The sequence below is a fragment of the Zingiber officinale genome, chromosome 8A (assembly GCF_018446385.1).
Source record: "Zingiber officinale cultivar Zhangliang chromosome 8A, Zo_v1.1, whole genome shotgun sequence".
In the NCBI taxonomy this organism is placed as follows: Eukaryota; Viridiplantae; Streptophyta; class Magnoliopsida; order Zingiberales; family Zingiberaceae; genus Zingiber; species Zingiber officinale.
Window position 1 is genome coordinate 93,345,505 of NC_056000.1, and position 18,528 is coordinate 93,364,032.

The window sequence follows — 18,528 nt, forward strand, 5'->3', positions numbered from 1 at the left end:
TCATCGCAAAATTTAAAATTTTCAAAAATCAAAATAAATGCGTCCAAAATACGGGAGATGGACCTACAGAGCTCCGAATCACATGAAACAAGTTCCTATGGGTTCTTATCGATCTCATGATCGCAACGATGGTCTCAAATATTTTTTAAAATTTTTTAATCATAATAATAAGTAGAAGGAGTTCATAAAGCTTAAGGGTTAATGAAAAAGAGTTAAGTGTTTGAAAATGGTGAAGTGATTTTGGTATTAAAAAATTACTCACCTAAATATATTGTGTGAAAAAATATTTGAGGTCACCGTTGCGATCAGGAGATCGATACAAAACCATAGAAACTTGTTTCATGTGATTCGGAGCTCTGTAGGTTCATCTCCCGTATTTTGGATGTATTTATTTTTATTTTTGAAAAATTAAATTTTGCGAAGAACTCGAGAATTCGTCCCTAAGTTGGGACGAATTCCCCAGTTCGTCACAAATTTCTATTTTTTTTAAGTGAGACTTTAAAAATTTGGAAGATGACCCTAGTGATCTCGGATTGACACGAAACAAGTTTTTATGGGTTCGTATCGTTCTCCTCATCTTACTAGTGGGCCCAAAACAAATTTTTAACCAATATTCTGATGTTTATAAATTTTCTAACCTGAACGAATAATAAATATTAAAATCTTGATTCAAAAATTTATAAACGTCAGAATATTAGTTAAAAATTTTGTTTGGGCCCACTAGTAAGATGGTGAGAATGATACGAAACCATAGAAACTTGTTTCGTATCATTCTGAGCTCTCTAGGGTCATCTATCAATTTTTTAAATTATCAATTAAAAAAAATAAAAAAGTAATTTTAGGATGAAATTTGGAATTCGTCCCTAATTTGGGACGAATTCCCGAGTTCGCCGCAAATTTCTACTTTTTTAAGTGAGACTTTAAAAATTTGGAAGATGATCCTAGAGATCTCGGATTGACCCGAAACAAGTTTATATGGGTTCGTATCGTTCTCCTCATCTTACTCGTGGGCCCAAAACAAATTTTTAACCAATATTCTGACGTTTATAAATTTTCTAACCTGAATGAGTAATAAATATTAAAATCTTGATTCAAAAATTTATAAACGTCAGAATATTAGTTAAAAATTTTGTTTGGGTCCACTAGTAGGATGGTGAGAACGATACGAACCCATAGAAACTTGTTTCGTGTCATTCCGAGCTTTCTAGGGCCATCTATCAATTTTTTAAAGTATCAATTAAAAAATAGAAAGTTTGCGACGAATTTTGAGTCCGTCCCTAATTTGGGACGAACTTGGCAATGAATTGTCTTTCGTCGGAAAAATCACAATAATCCCGATCCCTACCGTGCCCTAATTCTTTTTCTTCTCTTCTCCATCAGCTCGTGCGGCGGCATCGAACCTTCTGCCCTATTCTAGCCACTATCTCCAACAGGTAAAGTTCATTTCTCCCCCTCTTTTTTCCCAAGCATACTAGAGCATAAGGCGACGACCGCTGCTTGGTCGCGCCGGCTATTCTTGCACGGCACACACAGATCTGATCCGACCCCTTATATGCTGCTGTCGGGCCTCGGTGGCCGTTGTTAGCCTTGGCGGCTGCTGCCGACCGAAAGGTCGTCGTCGACCGCCTGGCGACGCTGGCTTGCTGGATGTCGGCCCCCTGTGACGCCTAGGGGGGATGCTGCTGGTCTCGTGCTGTCGTTGGCAGTCCCTGTTGGCTCCTAGCTACTGCTACCGACCCCGGCGGTCGTTGCCGGCTCTTGTCGGCTGCTGCTTTCCGTGGGTGTCGGTGGGAATAATTGTTTTTGAATCTTATATACAATTGTAAACATTTTATTTTTTCTTGTGTAGGTTTGTACACCGACGGAGTTTGGAGAGACGCTCATTGTTGTTCTCCTATGTCAGGTATATGTATTTAGACTTGTTTATTAATAATGATAGTAATAATGATACTGTATTTACCTATTGTACTATCTCTTATTTTTATTTTGGTTGTTATAGAGTATTTTCATATGTATGTTCACTTGCTACATTTTACCATTAGTTTGTTGTCTAGAAGTTTTTAGTAATGTAATTTATTGTAAACAGACAAAATGCAGAATGAAAGAAGTTGGATGTATAACAAGAATTTGCCTAACCGTCGGGGTTTAACTGATGAGTTTATCACGGACTTGAGGCAATTTATGAATTTTGCATGTAGTCAAGTTGAGTATATGGATGACAATAAGATAAGGTGTCCGTGTATAAAGTGTCATAATGGTAAATTTTTACCCTCTGATAAAGTTGAAGAACATCTTTGTAGTTTGGATTTACCCCGAATTACTATAATTGGACATCTCATGGTGAGCCATTCATATCTGATGAGGATTATGAACGAAATATACAAGTCTCAGTTAGTGGTGATCAGAGTTATTATAATCAACTAAATCCATATCAGAGGATGATAATTAATGCAGTAGGTCAGAATTTCAATCCTGACATGCATGGTACAAGTTCTAGTTATCCTCCACCAGTTGAACAAATGTTTAATACTTATACATCACCATTGGAGGAGGTAGAAGTACCAGGTGTTGATGAAACATATATTAAATTTCAAGAAGTGTTGAGTGCTGCTGATGAACCATTCATTATGGGCTGGTTGTGACACTCACACGAAATTATCTCTCACCGCAAGACTGTTGAATGTAAGTCATAGTGTAATTTGTCGGAAGATTATTTTAATAAGTTTGTTCAAACTTTTAAAGAGGCATTGCCGCATGATAATATATTGCCCAATGATTTTTATAGTAATCAAGATCGGTACAAGAGCACTAGAAGGAATCAACAACGACGTAAATCATACAGTCAGATGTTTTATTTGCCTTTAACTCCTAGGTTACAAAGGCTTAATGCATCAAAGGTAACTGCTGAACACATGACTTGCCATGCAAATCATCAAACAGAAGAGGGGTTAATGTATCATCCATCAGATGCAGAGGCATGGAAAAATTTTGATAGAACATATCCAGAATTTTCAAAGGAGATTTGAAACATTAGATTAGGTCTGTGTGCTGATGGTTTTGCTCCATTTGGTAAATCAGGCAAAAATTATTCATGTTGGCCATTTATCGTAACTCCGTATAATCTTCCACCTGGAATGTGCATGAAAACACCCTATATGTTTTTTAACTTTGGTTGTCCCTGGACCGCAAAATCCAAAAAAGTTAATAGATATTTATATGCAACCACTGATTGCAGAACTGAAACAATTATGGGATGAAGGTTTTCCTACGATGTTCAAACTAATCAGATGTTTATAATGAAGGTTGCTCTTCTTTGGACCATAAATGACTTTTCGGCTTATGTTATGCTATCGGGTTGGAGTACCGCTGGGAGATTAGGATGCCCAATATGTATGGAGAGATCGAAGTCAATCCAATTGAAACATGGAAAAAAGCTGAGTTATTTTGATTGTCATAGACAATTTTTACCACCAAATCATATTTTCAGAAGAAATAAAGATGAATTCACTATGAATAAAATTGAAAGAACCCCTCCGCCATTGAGATTAACTGGTGAACAGATTTGGTGGCGAGTAGTTAACTTTTCATCTGTTATTGAAGAGCCACATGATACAACATATGAATATGGAAGTACACATAAATGGACTAAACGGAGTATATTTTGAGATTTTCCATATTGGTTTAGTCATTTGATTCATCATAATCTTGATGTAATGCATATTGAGAAGAATGTTTTTGATAATCTCACAAATACAGTGATGGATATTAATGGAAAAACCAAAGACAACCTAAATGCAAGAAAAGATATGCGACTCATTTGTAAAAGGCCACTCTTGATGTCAATGAAAATAGTAGGGGACCAAAGCCAAAGGCAGTTTATACATTGAATAAGGATCAGAGACGTGTTGTGTGTGAATGGTTTATATCATTAAAATTTCCAGATGGGTATGTCTCTAATCTTGGAAGATGTGTCGATATGAAAGAATACAAATTGATTGGTTTGAAAAGTCATGACTGTCATGTAATCATGCAAAGACTCATTCCTATTGCCTTTAGGGAACTCTTACCAAATTTTGTATGGGGTGTTATTACAGAGTTAAGCATTTTTCTACATGATATATGCTCCACAGTTTTGAGACAATCACACATGGAGAAATTAGAAAGAGGCATTCCAATCATTTTGTGTAACTTGGAAAGGATATTTCCACCCTCATTTTTTGATTCCATGGAACATCTTTTAATTCACTTGCCATATGAAGCCAAAGTTGGAGGACCTGTTCATTTTCAATGGATGTATCCTTTTGAGAGGTAAATTTTTTTTCTTCTATACTTCCATACTATGAATGCATAAAAATTTACTAATTTAATTATAGATTAATATCTAATACAATTTATTTTTATCATCATCAGATTCTTATATCATTTGAAGAAAAAAATAAAAAATAAGGCACATGTTGAAGCATCTATTGTTAATGCTTACATTGTTGAGGAAGTGACAACTTTTGCATCATATTATTTTGAGCCTCACGTTCAGAGCAAAAGGCAAAGGCTAGGAAGAAACGATGAGGGCCCTATTGATCCGAATTTAAAGTCATTCTCAATTTTTAACTACCTTGGTCGATCAAGTGGACCCTGTAAGCAGAGATATTTAACTGGTCAAGAATGGCGGGTAGCCCATACATATATTTTACTGAATTATCCAAAAGTATCATCATTTTATGAGTTAGTATATATATATATATATATTATACTTTTTATGTCATAACATTTAGAGTTATAATTTTTTTTATCGTAGGATTTTTGAAAACTTAATTCTAATTTGTCGACACAACAGTTTGATCGCTTATGTCAAGAAGAATTTGCACCATGGTTCAAATCATATGTAAGTAGTCTATTTAAATTTAGTTTTCGCTTATGAATTTTGTAATAATTGTCGTATTTGAATTTAGGTTCTTGATAATCAAACTAACTTTCAGCAAGAATTTCTAATCCATCTGGCATGGGGTCCAAAAGCAATGGTACGCACTTGGCCAGCTTATTTCATAAATGGATATAATTTTCATATTGAAAATCATGGAATGGGAAAAACTACAATGAATAGTGGAGTTTGTGTTAAGTCATCCAATGATGGAGATGCAAGCAATGATTTTTATGGTTTGATGGATGAAATTTTAGAGATAGAATATCTTGGCCCAGAAATGCGAGTAATTCTATTCATGTGTCGTTGGTTTGATCCTATCAGAGGGATGAAGGTGCATCCACGATATAATTTGGTTGAAATAAATCATAAGAGATTGTACAAGAAATAGGAACCATTTGTGTTGGCACAGCAAGCAATTTAAGTTTTCTATGCTTCATAACCTAGTCTGAAACATGAAAAAGTTGATTGGTGGGTCGTTTGTAAAACGAAAGCACGGAAAAAAATTGAGGAATGTTGGGAGGACATTGCTTATCAACAAGAGAAAGTTACAAATACATGTCATACTGAGAAATATATTATTCCAACGTTACGAGATCCCAGCGGAGTAGTCATAAACGTAAATGCAACTGAAATTGATATTGATGATGATGATGAGGAGGAGGAGGAGGAGGATGACGATGACGATGATGATGACGAGGATGATAATGACAATGAGGACTTTGATTTTTTTAATGGGTAAGTTTTGTTATCTTAATAAAATAAACATTATGATATTTTATTTTCATATATGATACTGAGTTTTTAGGAGCAAATTTAGTTTTAATCTGCAAATTACAAAACTCATAGCTCAATTAGTATATAATTATTTTATTTTTTCATTTATATATTTTATATGTTAATACTCTGTAGTTTTTTCTATAGGTGATTAGAAGTTATATCTCATCGTCATCTCAGGGGTTTGTGCACTCTCTTATTTTTAGGAATTATAGTGAGTTTTTTTTTCAAATTAGTCATTAAGCATAATATTTGTATTTACTTTATCATATTTTTGAATTTTTAGAATATGTTTCGACGGGGTGGTCATAGCACCTGCAGATACTGTTGCTACGGCCCCAATAGAGGATGCAGCACCGTCGCATACACCTATGCCAGTACCATTGCATACACCTATGTCAGTCCCATCGCATATATGTATGCCAGTACCTTCCTTTACAGGATCGTCTTCTCCTTCAGCAGTCCCTTCTCCTTCCACAGTACCTTCACCGATTGAGTCTCCAGTACCTGTTAGTTAGAGCCCTAGAGCTAATCATTTGATGATTGTATGGACTCATTGTATCATATTCTTGTATATTAATAAAGGCATTTGTTTGGTTATTATACTTACTTGTATTGGTGCCAAATAAACTAAGTATAATAATGTCCTTGAGTAGATGGTTCTCACCTATATCAATCGGTTAGTTGAACCGATAGTGAGATGATATAGGGAATACTACTCTAAATCATTCCTAGTCGAGTATTAACATTCAGGGATAATGTTAATGCAATAAGACTAGCATGTAGGTCAACTCGATGACTTGATCTCACAAGTCATGGATATAGAGATATCAAGTTGACACATGGGTATATATTAGAGAATGTATACTGAATGACCCGCCATGAGAAAGTATCATGGATCGTTATATGAGTGTCATATACTTTCTCATGTGGCTATTAGTATGACTATTAGTTCTTAGACCTGAAGTCACCATGGATCCCTACATAAGGAGTTATGTACTTTGGTTTCGTCAAACGTCATCCGTAACTGGGTGGACTATAAAGGCGATTACTGGGTACGTAACGAATTATGCAGAGGGATATGAGTGATGTAGATGGGATCTATCCCTCCTATATGACGGGAGTGACATCGATATTCTTGATAGAGTAAGACCACGAAGTGTATGGCCATACCCAAATGAGTCAATATGAGATATTGAGCACATTTGATTGAGTGAGTCTACATGGAGTTCAAGATTTAGATTGGTCAGAGGATGACACGGTCTATGCCTCACATTGATCAATCTAGATGTCTAGGATAGAAGGACACTTGTCATATATTGTGAGGAGTCACAATTAATAGTCACAAGGTGATGTTGGATCTCAACATTTCTTGTAACTTGGGTAGCAATGATGTATTGCTAGATGCCGCTCATTGCTTATGTTTCTAAAGGAGTTTAGAAACATTGCCAACGTTACAAGAACCTTATGGGTCACACACAAAGAACAAGTGGATAGAGATTAGGTTCATAGGATGAACCAATTGGATTAGGTTCATATGATGAACCAATTGGATTCGGATTGATTTAAATTAGACTTATTGAGTTAGACTCAATTATATTCAATTGTTGAATGAGTCTAATTTAAATTTGATTCATTGAGTCAATTTATATTAATGAATTGAGATTCATTAAATTGAAATTGACTTGAATCAAAGGTTGGATTTAACTCAACAAGGAAGAAATTGGTCAATTTTGACTTGACCAAATGGAAGTTGAAACATCAAGTTTGACTTGATGCATTGCCACATCATGTAGGTTGACTCATCCTACATGGCATTCCACATCCTTGCCACATCATCACCATCTCATAATGGTGTGTCACCTCATGGAGGTTACACACCCATACCACTTAATGTGGCCGGCCACATTAAATGAGGGGGTTACATTGTGTGGCCGACCACACAAATGTGAGGAGGGGTTTTGATTTTGTGGTGATAATGTGTGCATTCATTCCATCTTCTTCCTTGGTCTTTTCCTCTTTGTTTTGCTGCTGTTGCCATGAGCTTCCAAGGGAGGAGAAGGTGGTTGAGTGAATTCCAAGAGCAAAGGAAGAGTGAAGGTCACAAAGGAGGGATACTACATCTTGAGTGTATGACATTCCTTTTTGCATCCTCTTTTTTCTTCCTTTCCAATCCCATTCGAGAGCTCTAGAAAGTGCTAGCACACTTGGGACTCTTTTCTCCATCCTTTGAGTGTGAGAGACACTCCTTGTTCGTGTGGATATCATTAGAGGAGTGTCTACGTTGACACTCTCGAGATCCGGTGTAACGTTGGACGAGCGGGATTTGCGAGGGCACGCTTCAAAGGTAAAAGCTCTCAACACATAGATCTAGGAGAAGATCTAAAGTTTTGAAACTCGTACTTGTATTTCATTCGGTTTTTCCTTGCACGGATCTACGGCTTTGGGTGATTCGGGGTTTCCGCGACGCGAAAAGCGGTTTTCGCGTCCCGAAAAACCCAACAGTGGTATCAGAGCCACGTGCAAGGCTTGCATGAGTTTAATTTTTTGGTTTTATGAAAACTAAAGTTTCTGTAATTTTCTGTAAAATTACAATTTTTATTGTTTTTATGGGTAATTTTTCCGTAGAAGCGAAGCACAAGTGTTTAGACACTTGTAGGCTTCGACTACCGGGAAGATTTTTCCAAAACGGTGATGTTTGACCCAAATCCGTTTGGGACAGCGGGCTGTAGGATCGCTTAGGAGCAACTCACGATGGTTAGATCGTGGGTAGGGGCACTCCCCCTAACCCCGCAAGGGGATTTGTTGCGCGATTGCGCCTGAAATAGCTAATCGGGACCGCCGGGAAAATTCTTCTCAAAGGTTTCGTCCCAAATTGTTTTGGGACAGCGGGCTAAGGCGCTGTAGGATCGCAAACGAACCCTCGCGATGGTTAGATCACGGGTAGGGGCGCTTCCCCTGGCCCCGCAAGGGGATCCGTTCCGCGATTGCGCCCGAAACCGCTAAACGAGACCGCCGGGAAAGTTTACTCGTAAAAATTGTAAAAAAATTAATTTTAAAATTATAGAAAAATTATGAAAATATATAATTTTGAATTATATATTAATTTTGTGATAGTCATGGCCCAAAAACCCAATATGATTGGATTGTGTTGTAATTCATAATACGGCCTGCGTGCCGTTATGTGTTTGCGCGTGTTGTATGTTTTTATTTTTCCACAACCTGCGCGTCGTGCCTTTCTCATATATTCTGGTTTTAAATTAGATTTAGACTCGAATGTAACTCGAGTTTCAAATTGTAATGTACAAATTGGAGCGGTGGAGGGTCCACACGAGACGGAGTTCCGAGGCGGGCACGAGCAACACAAGGTGGTCAAAGGGAGGAGCTTGGAGAAGCTGTTGACCCTAGGTTGACCATTCGATCTTCTCATTGGCTTGCGAAGATCGTAGTAGGGCCATGACTAAATCACAAATAGATTAATTAGTTAATTGCTTATGTATATGATGCATGTTTAATAAGTAATTAATTAATTAGTGCCTTACGATTAGATTAGATCTAAGTCGTGCACATGATGCACCCTTGCGATTAGATTAGATCTAAGTCGTGCACAAGATGCATCCTTTTCGATTAGATTAGATCTCAATCGAACCAACTCTAAATGCCTAACCGTGCCGTGATACCTATCACTACCTCGATCACATGTATTGTTGAATCGCCAAAGCAAGCAATACATATTATCTTGGTAGGGTACGGAGAGACAATCTTGGTCCCGCCTATCAACGCATGGGTGAATACAAACTCAATTAGATTGAGTATTCCTAGTTGCTTGGTTAGATCGAGTCAACTATAGGCATTCCTCCAACGGTTGGAAAAGATAGGTCAAAATCACATCTATATTAACTCTCGGGCGTATTAGCCAAAGCTAACTCGAGTTTTAATATAAATGCGGATATTGATTTTATAAACAAGAGTTGCATAGAGATGTAATTGGTAATTGTTACCTACCGATCATACTAAGCCTTGGGCGTATTAGCCAAGGGTTATTATGATGTGGATCTTGTCCCACAAGAATTATAGAATTCAGTGGGAGAATCATTTAATTAAAGGCCTAATTAAATGATTTTAAAAGAATATGATATTTATTTCTGCAAATTTTCTGTTGTAGATAACCATGACGTCGAATACGAACTCTTTCTCCCTACGTTCTGTCCTTAAGAAGGACAAGCTCAACGGAGCAAATTTCCTGAACTCGTAAACTGTACGTTCTGGAGCAGCCCATTCCGGAGGCTCCTCCTGCCACCGCCACGCGAGCTGACCGGGATGCTTACAAGAAGCATCAAGATGACGCATTAGATGTGTCCTGTCTAATGCTCGCAACCATGAACTCGAGCTTCAGAAGTTGATTACGATATGGTTGAACTTCTTTGTCAACTATATCAAGGACAAGGATGGCATTGGAAGAGGACACAGGATACCGAAGATCTTAACAAGAAGAGAAATAAGATTTCTACTTTATAAATGTTATAGAAGTCAACCTCTCTATTTCTTCGTCGTGGTATACTGGATGTGCTTCGCACATTTGTATTAATGTACAAGCACTGAGAAATAGACAAAGGGCGAGATAGACCTACGAGTAGGCAATGGAGCACCGGTTGCTGCTGTTTCTATCTCTGCCCTCCGGACTTATACTAGAGTTAGACGATTGTTGTTATGTGCCTGCATTGACTAAGAACATTATATCGTTTCTTGTTTGGACAAGAAAGGATTCTCGTTTTGTTCAATTTATTTAAACGATATGTTCTATTGTAGTGCACCTCTAATGAACGGACTCTATATTCTAGACCTTGAGAGCTCTATCTATAATGTTAGTACCAAGAGGTTTAAATCGAACGATATGAACCACACCTATCTCTGGCACTGTCGACTCCATAAGGATGGTTTGCTGGACTCATTTGATTTTGAATCATATGAGATATGCGAGTCATGCCTACGAGGCAAGATGACCAAGACTCCTTTAGTGGGCACAGTGAGAGAGCGACTGATTTGTTAGGACTCATACATAGTGATGTATGTGGCCCTTTCAATGTTGCTGCTAGAGGCAGTTCATCACATTTACTGATGATTTCAGTAGATACGGTTATGTGTACTTAATGACACATAAGTCCGAATCCTTTGAAAAGTTCAAAGAATTCAAGAATGAAGTACAGAAGAGTATTAAGATACTTCGATCAGATCGAGGTGGAGAATACCTTAGCCATGAGTTCCGTGACTATCTAGCTGAATGTGGGATTCTATCCCAACTCACTCCTCCTGGAACACCATAGTGGAATGGTGTATCCGAACGGAGGAATCGTACCTTATTAGATATGGTACGATCTATGATGAGTCACACAGATCTTCCGACATATCTATATGCTCTAATCACGGCAGCTTTCATACTCAACCGAGTTCCATCAAAGGCCGTGATAAAGACACCATATAGGATATGGACTGGGAGAGATGCCCAGGTGTCTTTCATGAGGATTTGGGGTTGTGAGGCTTACGTACGACGTCAAGTCTCAGACAAATTAGGACCCAAATCCGACAAGTGCTTTTTCATTGGATATCCCAAGGAAACTAAGGGATATTACTTCTACATTCCCAGTCAGCACAAGGTAGTTGTGGCAAAGACTGGGGTCTTTCTAGAAAGGGACTTTGTTTCTAGAAAGACTAGTGGGAGCCGTTCGATCTTGAAGAAGTTCAAGATGCAAACAATAGCACTGAAGTTGAACTGGAACCACAAAGTGTTGTGGATGATGTTGTTCCACAAAGAGTTGAGGAACAACCGGTTCAAGTAGACATACCTCTTCGCAGTTCCGATAGGGTCGTCAGCCGAGAGATACTCATTTCTCTTGTCTAACCATGATGACGTTATGCTCATAGAGGATGAGCCTACCACCTATCAGGAAGAAATGGCTAGAAGCCATGAGATCCAAGATGGAATCCATGTACACCAACCAAGTATGGACTTTGGTTGATCCACCGAAGGGGTAAAACCCATAGGGTGCAAGTGGGTCTTTAAGAGAAAGACACATGGATGGACTTATCTATAAGGGTCGCTTGGTAGCTAAAGGTTTCAAGCATTCATGGTATTGACTATGATGAAACATTTTCTCAAGAGCGATGTTTAAGTCCATTCGGATCATGCTTGCGAACCTACCATGACTATGAGATATGATGATGGATGTCAAAACCGTGTTTCTGAATGGAAACCTACTCGAGGATGTACATGACACAACTTGAGGGTTTTGTAGATCCACGAGATACTAGCAGTATGCAAGGTGCATAGGTCCATTTATGGACTAAAGCAAGCTTCGAGGCTGGAATCTTCATTTCGATGATGCAATCAAACAGTTTGGTTTCATCAAGAACGAAGATGAGCCTTGTGTCTACAAGAAGGTTGTAGGGGATATAGTTGTCTTCCTCATATTGTATGTGGATGACATACTACTCATTGGGAAGGGCATCCCTATGTTTCTATCAAGACCCGGCTAAGGAGTTGCTTCTCAATGAAGGACTTAGGTGAGGCATCTCGTATTCTAGGATACAGATCTATAGAGATAGATCTAAGAGATTGCTTGGCCTAAGTCGAGTACATACATTGACAAGGTACTCCTACGGTTTGTCATGTAAAACTCAAGGATTTCTGCCGATGTCACATGGTGTGAGTCTTCGAACTCAAGGTCCCTCTTCTAGAGAGGAGAGAGACCGCATGGATCAGATCCCTATGCCTCATCCATAGGATCGATCATGTACGCCATGCTATGTATCGACCGATGTCTCGTATGCTTTGAGCATGACGAGCAGATACCAATCAGATCCAGAAAGTCATCGATAGCGGTCAAGAATATTCTTAAGTACTTAAGAAGGACTAAAGAATATTTCTTGATATATGATGATGCTAGCTTCCAGACCGACCGGGATGACTATAGATCGCAATCGGGGTTCGTATTTTACATTAATGGTGGTGTTGTCACCGGAAGAGTTCAAGGGATACGAGTGATTCTACAATGAGTCGAGTATATTGCGCATCAGGCGGAAAAGGAGGCTGGATCCGCAAGTTCATCATCGAACTTGGGGTGGTTCCTAGCATCGCCGACCCAGTTGAGCTCTATTGTGACAACAATGGAGCTATAGCATAGGCGAAGGTCCATCTCATTCGAGAGATTATCGATAGAGGAGATGTGAAGATTTGCAGAGTACCTACAGAGGCTAACATCGCAGATCCCTTGACCAAGGCTTTGGCACAGAGAAAGCATGATGGTCACATTAGGTCATTAGGCCTTAGAGCCTATACTGATTGGCACTAGTGCTAGTGGGAGCCTATACAATCATTTGATGATTGTATGGACTCATTGTATAATATTCTTGTATATTAATAAAGGCATTTGTTTGGTTATTATACTTACTTGTATTGGTGCCAAATAAACTAAGTATAATAATGTCCTTGAGTAGATGGTTCTCACCTATATCAATCGGTTAGTTGAACCGATAGTGAGATGATATAGGGAACACTACTCTAAATCATTCCTAGTCGAGTATTAACATTCAGGGACAATGTTAATGCAATAAGACTAGCATGTAGGTCAACTCGATGACTTGATCTCAAAAGTCATGGATATAGAGATATCAAGTTGACACATGGGTATACATTAGAGAATGTATACTGAATGACCCGCCATGAGAAAATATCATGGATCGTTATATGAGTGTCATATACTTTCTCATGTGGCTATTAGTATGACTATTAGTCATTAGACCTGAAGTCACCATGGATTCCTACATAAGGAGTTATGTACTTTGGTTTCGTCAAACGTCATCCGTAACTGGGTAGACTATAAAGGCGATTACTGGGTATCTAACGAATTATGCAGTGGGATATGAGTGATGTAGATGAGATCTATCCCTCCTATATGACGGGAGTGACATCGATATTCTTGATAGAGTAAGACCACGAAGTGTATGGCCATACCCAAATGAGTCAATATGAGATATTGAGCTCATTTGATTGAGTGAGTCTACTTGGAGTTCAAGATTTAGATTGGTCAGAGGATGATATGGTCTATGCCTCACATTGATCAATCTAGATGTCTAGGATAGAAGAACAATGTCATATATTGTGAGGAGTCACAATTAGTAGTCACAAGGTGATGTTGGATCTCAACATTCTTATAACTTGGGTAGTAATGATGTGTTGCTAGATACCGCTCATTACTTATGCTTCTAAATGAGTTTAGGAGCATTGCCAACGTTACAAGAACCTATAGGGTCACACACTTAGGACAATTAGGTGGAGATTAGGTTCATATGATGAACCAAGAGGATTAGATTCATTTGATGAATCAAATTGGATTAAGAGTAATCCTAATTGGGCTAACTTGAGTTCGACTCAAGTTGATTCATGTGTTAAATGAGTCTAATTTAGATTTTGACTCATTGAATCAATTTAATTTAATGAATTAGATTCATTATATTAAGTTGGCTCGAATCAAATAGTTGGATTAGATCCACCATGGTAGAGATTGAGTCAAGTTTGACTTGACTTGAGAAGGAAGACCAAAGGTCAATTTTGACTTGACCTTTTGCCACCTCATTGGTGAGTTGGCATTAGGTGGACCAATAATGATGTTCCACATCATCATGGGTGCCACCTCATGGAAGTGACAAAGCCACTCTCTTAATGGTTTCATATTAATTGCAATTAATGCAATTAATGTGATTTTATGGTTTCATATTAATTGCAATTAATGCAATTAATGTGAATTTTGAAATGTGGTCGGCCACTTTGTTTTGGGTGAAGAAATTCATTTTTCATTTACTTGTGTGTATCTTCCTCCTTCTCCCTCTCAAGCTCTCCCTCTCCCTCTCCTCCCTTGGCCGAACCACATAGGTGCTAGCACACCTTGGTTTTTGGTCATTTCCATCTAGTGTGTCCGTGTGGATACTTCTAGAGGACCGGCGCTTGACGGTCTTGAGATCCGGCATCATTTGGACGAGCGGGAACGCGAAGGGCATCGCATCAAGGGTAAACACTTTTTCCTCATAGATCTAAGTAGTAGATCAGTTTTTGAACTCGTACAAGAAATAGTTTTTCGAATTTTGTATACGAATCTTTGCACGGATCTATGGCTTTGGGTCCTTCGGGGTTTCCGCGACGCGAAAAAGGTTTTCGCTGAAGAACCCAACAGTGGTATCAGAGCCACGTGCAAAGACTTGTACGAGTTAGTTTTTGGTTTTTGGAAAACAAAACTTCTGTGATTTTCTGTAAAAATTCAATTTTTATGTTTTTATGGGTAACTTTTCCTTATAGGCGAAGCACAAGTGTCTCGGCACTTGTAGGCTTTGGCTATCGGGAAGAATTTTCCCAAACGGCTTCGTTTCGACCCAAAATCTTTTGGGACAGCGGACTCGGGTGCCTTTAGATCGCAACGGAGCAACTCACGATGGTTAGATCGTGGGTAGGGGCGCTGCCCCTAACCCCGCAAGGGGATTTGCTGATCGCACCCGAAATCGCTAAAACGAACCCATCGGGAAGATTTTTCCAAAACGGCAATGTCTCGCCCAAATCGCTTTGGGACAGCGGGTTTAGGCGCTGTTGGATCGCAGGAACCCTCGCGATGGTTAGATCGCGGGTAGGGGCGCTGCCCCTGGCCCCGCATCGCTCGAAAACCGCTAAACGGGACCACCGGAAATTTTACTTGTAAATTGTAAAATTAATTTTAAAATTATAGAAAATTATGAAAATATATAATTTTGAATTATATATATTAATTTGTGATAGTCATGGCCCAAAGCCCAATATGATTGGTTGTGTTGTATTCATAATACGGCCTGCGTGCCGTGATGTGTTTATTTTATTATTCGCGACCTGCGCGTCGTGCCTCGTCTTTTATTCTTGTTGTAAATTAGATTTAGACTCGAATGTAACTCGAGTTTCAAATTGTAATGTACAAATGGGAGCGGTGGAGGGGCCACACGAGAAGGAGTTCCGAGGCGAGCAACACAAGGTGGTCAAAGGGAGGCGCTTGGAGAAGTGTTGACCCTAGGTTGACCAATCGATCTTCTCATTGGCTTGAGAAGATCGTAGTAGGGCCATGACTAAATCACAAATAGATTAATTAATTAATTATTATGTATTTGATGCATGTTTAATAATTAATTATTTAATTAGTGCCTTAACGATTAGATTAGATCTAAGTCGTGCACATGATGCACCCTTGCGATTAGATTAGATCTAAGTCGTGCACAAGATGCATTCTTCTCGATTAGATTAGATCTAGATCGAACCAACTCTAAAATGCCTAACCGTGCCGTGATACCTATCACTACCTCGATCACATGTATTGTTGAATCTGCCAAAGCAGAGCAATACATATTATCTTGGTAGGGTACGGAGGGACAATCTTGGTCCCGTCTATCAACGCATGGGTGAATACAAACTCAATTAGATTGAGTATTCATAGTTACTCGGTTGGATCGAGTCAACTATAGGCATTCTTTCAATAGTTGGAAAGATAGGTCAAAATCACATCTATATTAACTCTCGTATTAGCCAAAGCTAACTCGAGTTTTAATATAAATGCGGATATTGATTCTATAAACAAGAGTTGCATAGAGATGTAATTGGTAATCGTTACCTACCGATCATACTAAGCCTTGGGCGTATTAGCCAAAGCTAACTCAAGGGTTAGTATGATGTGGATCTTGTCCCACAAGAATTATAGAATTCAGTGGGAGCATCATTTAATTAAAAGGCCTAATTAAATGATTTTTAAAGAATATGATATTTATTTCTGCAAATTTTTCTGTTGTAGATAACCATGACGTCGAACACGAATTCCTTCTCCCTGCGATCTATCCTTGAGAAGGACAAGCTCAACGGAGCGAATTTCCTGGACTGGTACAGGAACTTGAGAATAGTTCTCACCCAGGAGCGTAAGCTGTACGTTCTGGAGCAGCCCATTCCAGAGGCTCCTCCTGCCAATGCCCCGCGAGCCGACAAAGAAGCTTACAAGAAGCATCAAGACGACGCATTAGATGTGTCCTGTCTAATGCTCGCGACCATGAACTCAGAGCTTCAGAAGCAACATGAGTTGATGGGCGCTTTTGATATGGTTGAGCATCTTCGCCAACTATATCGTGGACAAGAGGCATGAGAGATTTGAGATCTCGAAGGCATTGTTTCAGATGTCGACGGGGCTCCTGTAGGTCCTTATGTACTCAAGATGATTGGGTACACAGAGAACCTACAAAGACTGGGCTGGCCACTGACTTGATCTTGCAGTTCTTGCCGGATAGCTATAGTCAATTCGTTCTCAACTATAACATGAACGAGATTGACAAGCCACTGCCCGAGCTACATCGTATGTTACGAATTGCTGAGATTAACCTTAAGAAGGTTAAGCCCATTCTGATGGTCCAGAAGCATAAGGGCAAAGGCAAGCCCAAAGGCAAAGGAAAGTCCCAAGCCAAGGGCAAAGGCAAGGCAAGGCACTGAAGCCTAAAGGAGGGGTCGCCAAGGATGCTACCTGCTTCCACTGCGGTCAGACCGGGCATTGGAAGAGGAACTGCAAGGTATACTTGGAAGATCTTAAGAAGAAGCGAGTGAGACTTCCACTTCAGGTATATATGTTATAGAAGTCAATCTATCTATTTCTACATCATGGGTATTAGATATCGGATGTGCTTCTCACATTTGTACTGATGTGCAGCCTGAGAAATAGCAGATCATTGGCAAAGGGCGAGGTGGACCTACGAGTAGGCAATGGAGCACGGGTTGCTGCTGTTGCTGTAGGAACTTATCAACTATCTCTGCCCTCTGGGCTTGTACTAAATTTAGATGATTGTTGTTATGTGTCTGCTCTTACTAAGAACATAGTTTCAGTTTCTTGTTTAGACAAGAAAGGATACTCTTTTATAATAAAAGACAAATGTTGTTCTGTTTATTTAAAAGATATGTTCTATTGTAGTGCACCACTAATAAACGGACTCTATATTCTAGACCTTGAGAGCCCTATCTATAACATTAGTACCAAGAGGTTCAAGTCAAATGACATGAACCAAACCTACCTCTGGCACTGTCGCTTAGGTCATATAAATGACAAGCGTTTATCCCAGCTCCATAAGGATGGTTTGCTGGACTCATTTGATTTTGAATCATATGAGATATGCGAGTCATGCCTACGAGGCAAGATGACCAAGACGCCCTTTAGTGGGCATAGCGAGAGAGCAACTGATTTGTTAGGACTCATACATAGTGATGTATGTGGCCCTTTCAATGTTGCTGTTAGAGGCGGTTATAGGTACTTCATCACATTTACTGATGATTTCAGTAGATATGGTTATGTGTACTTGATGACACATAAGTCTGAATCCTTTGAAAAGTTTAAAGAATTCAAGAATAAAGTACAGAACCAGCTTGGCAAGAGTATTAAGGTACTTCGATCAGATCGAGGTGGTGAATACTTAAGCCATGAGTTTCGTGACTACTTAGCTGAGTGTGGGATTTTATCTCAACTCACTCCTCCTGGAATACCACAGTGGAATGGTGTATCCGAAAGGAGGAATCGTACCTTATTAGATATGGTACGATCTATGATGAGTCACACAGATCTTCCGACATATCTATGGGGATATGCTCTAGACACGGCAGCTTTCATACTCAACCGAGTTCCATCAAAGGCCGTGATAAAGACACCATATAGGATATGGACTGGGAGAGATGCCCAAGTGTCTTTCATGAGGATTTAGGGTTGTGAGGCTTACGTTAGACGTCAAGTCTCAGACAAATTAGG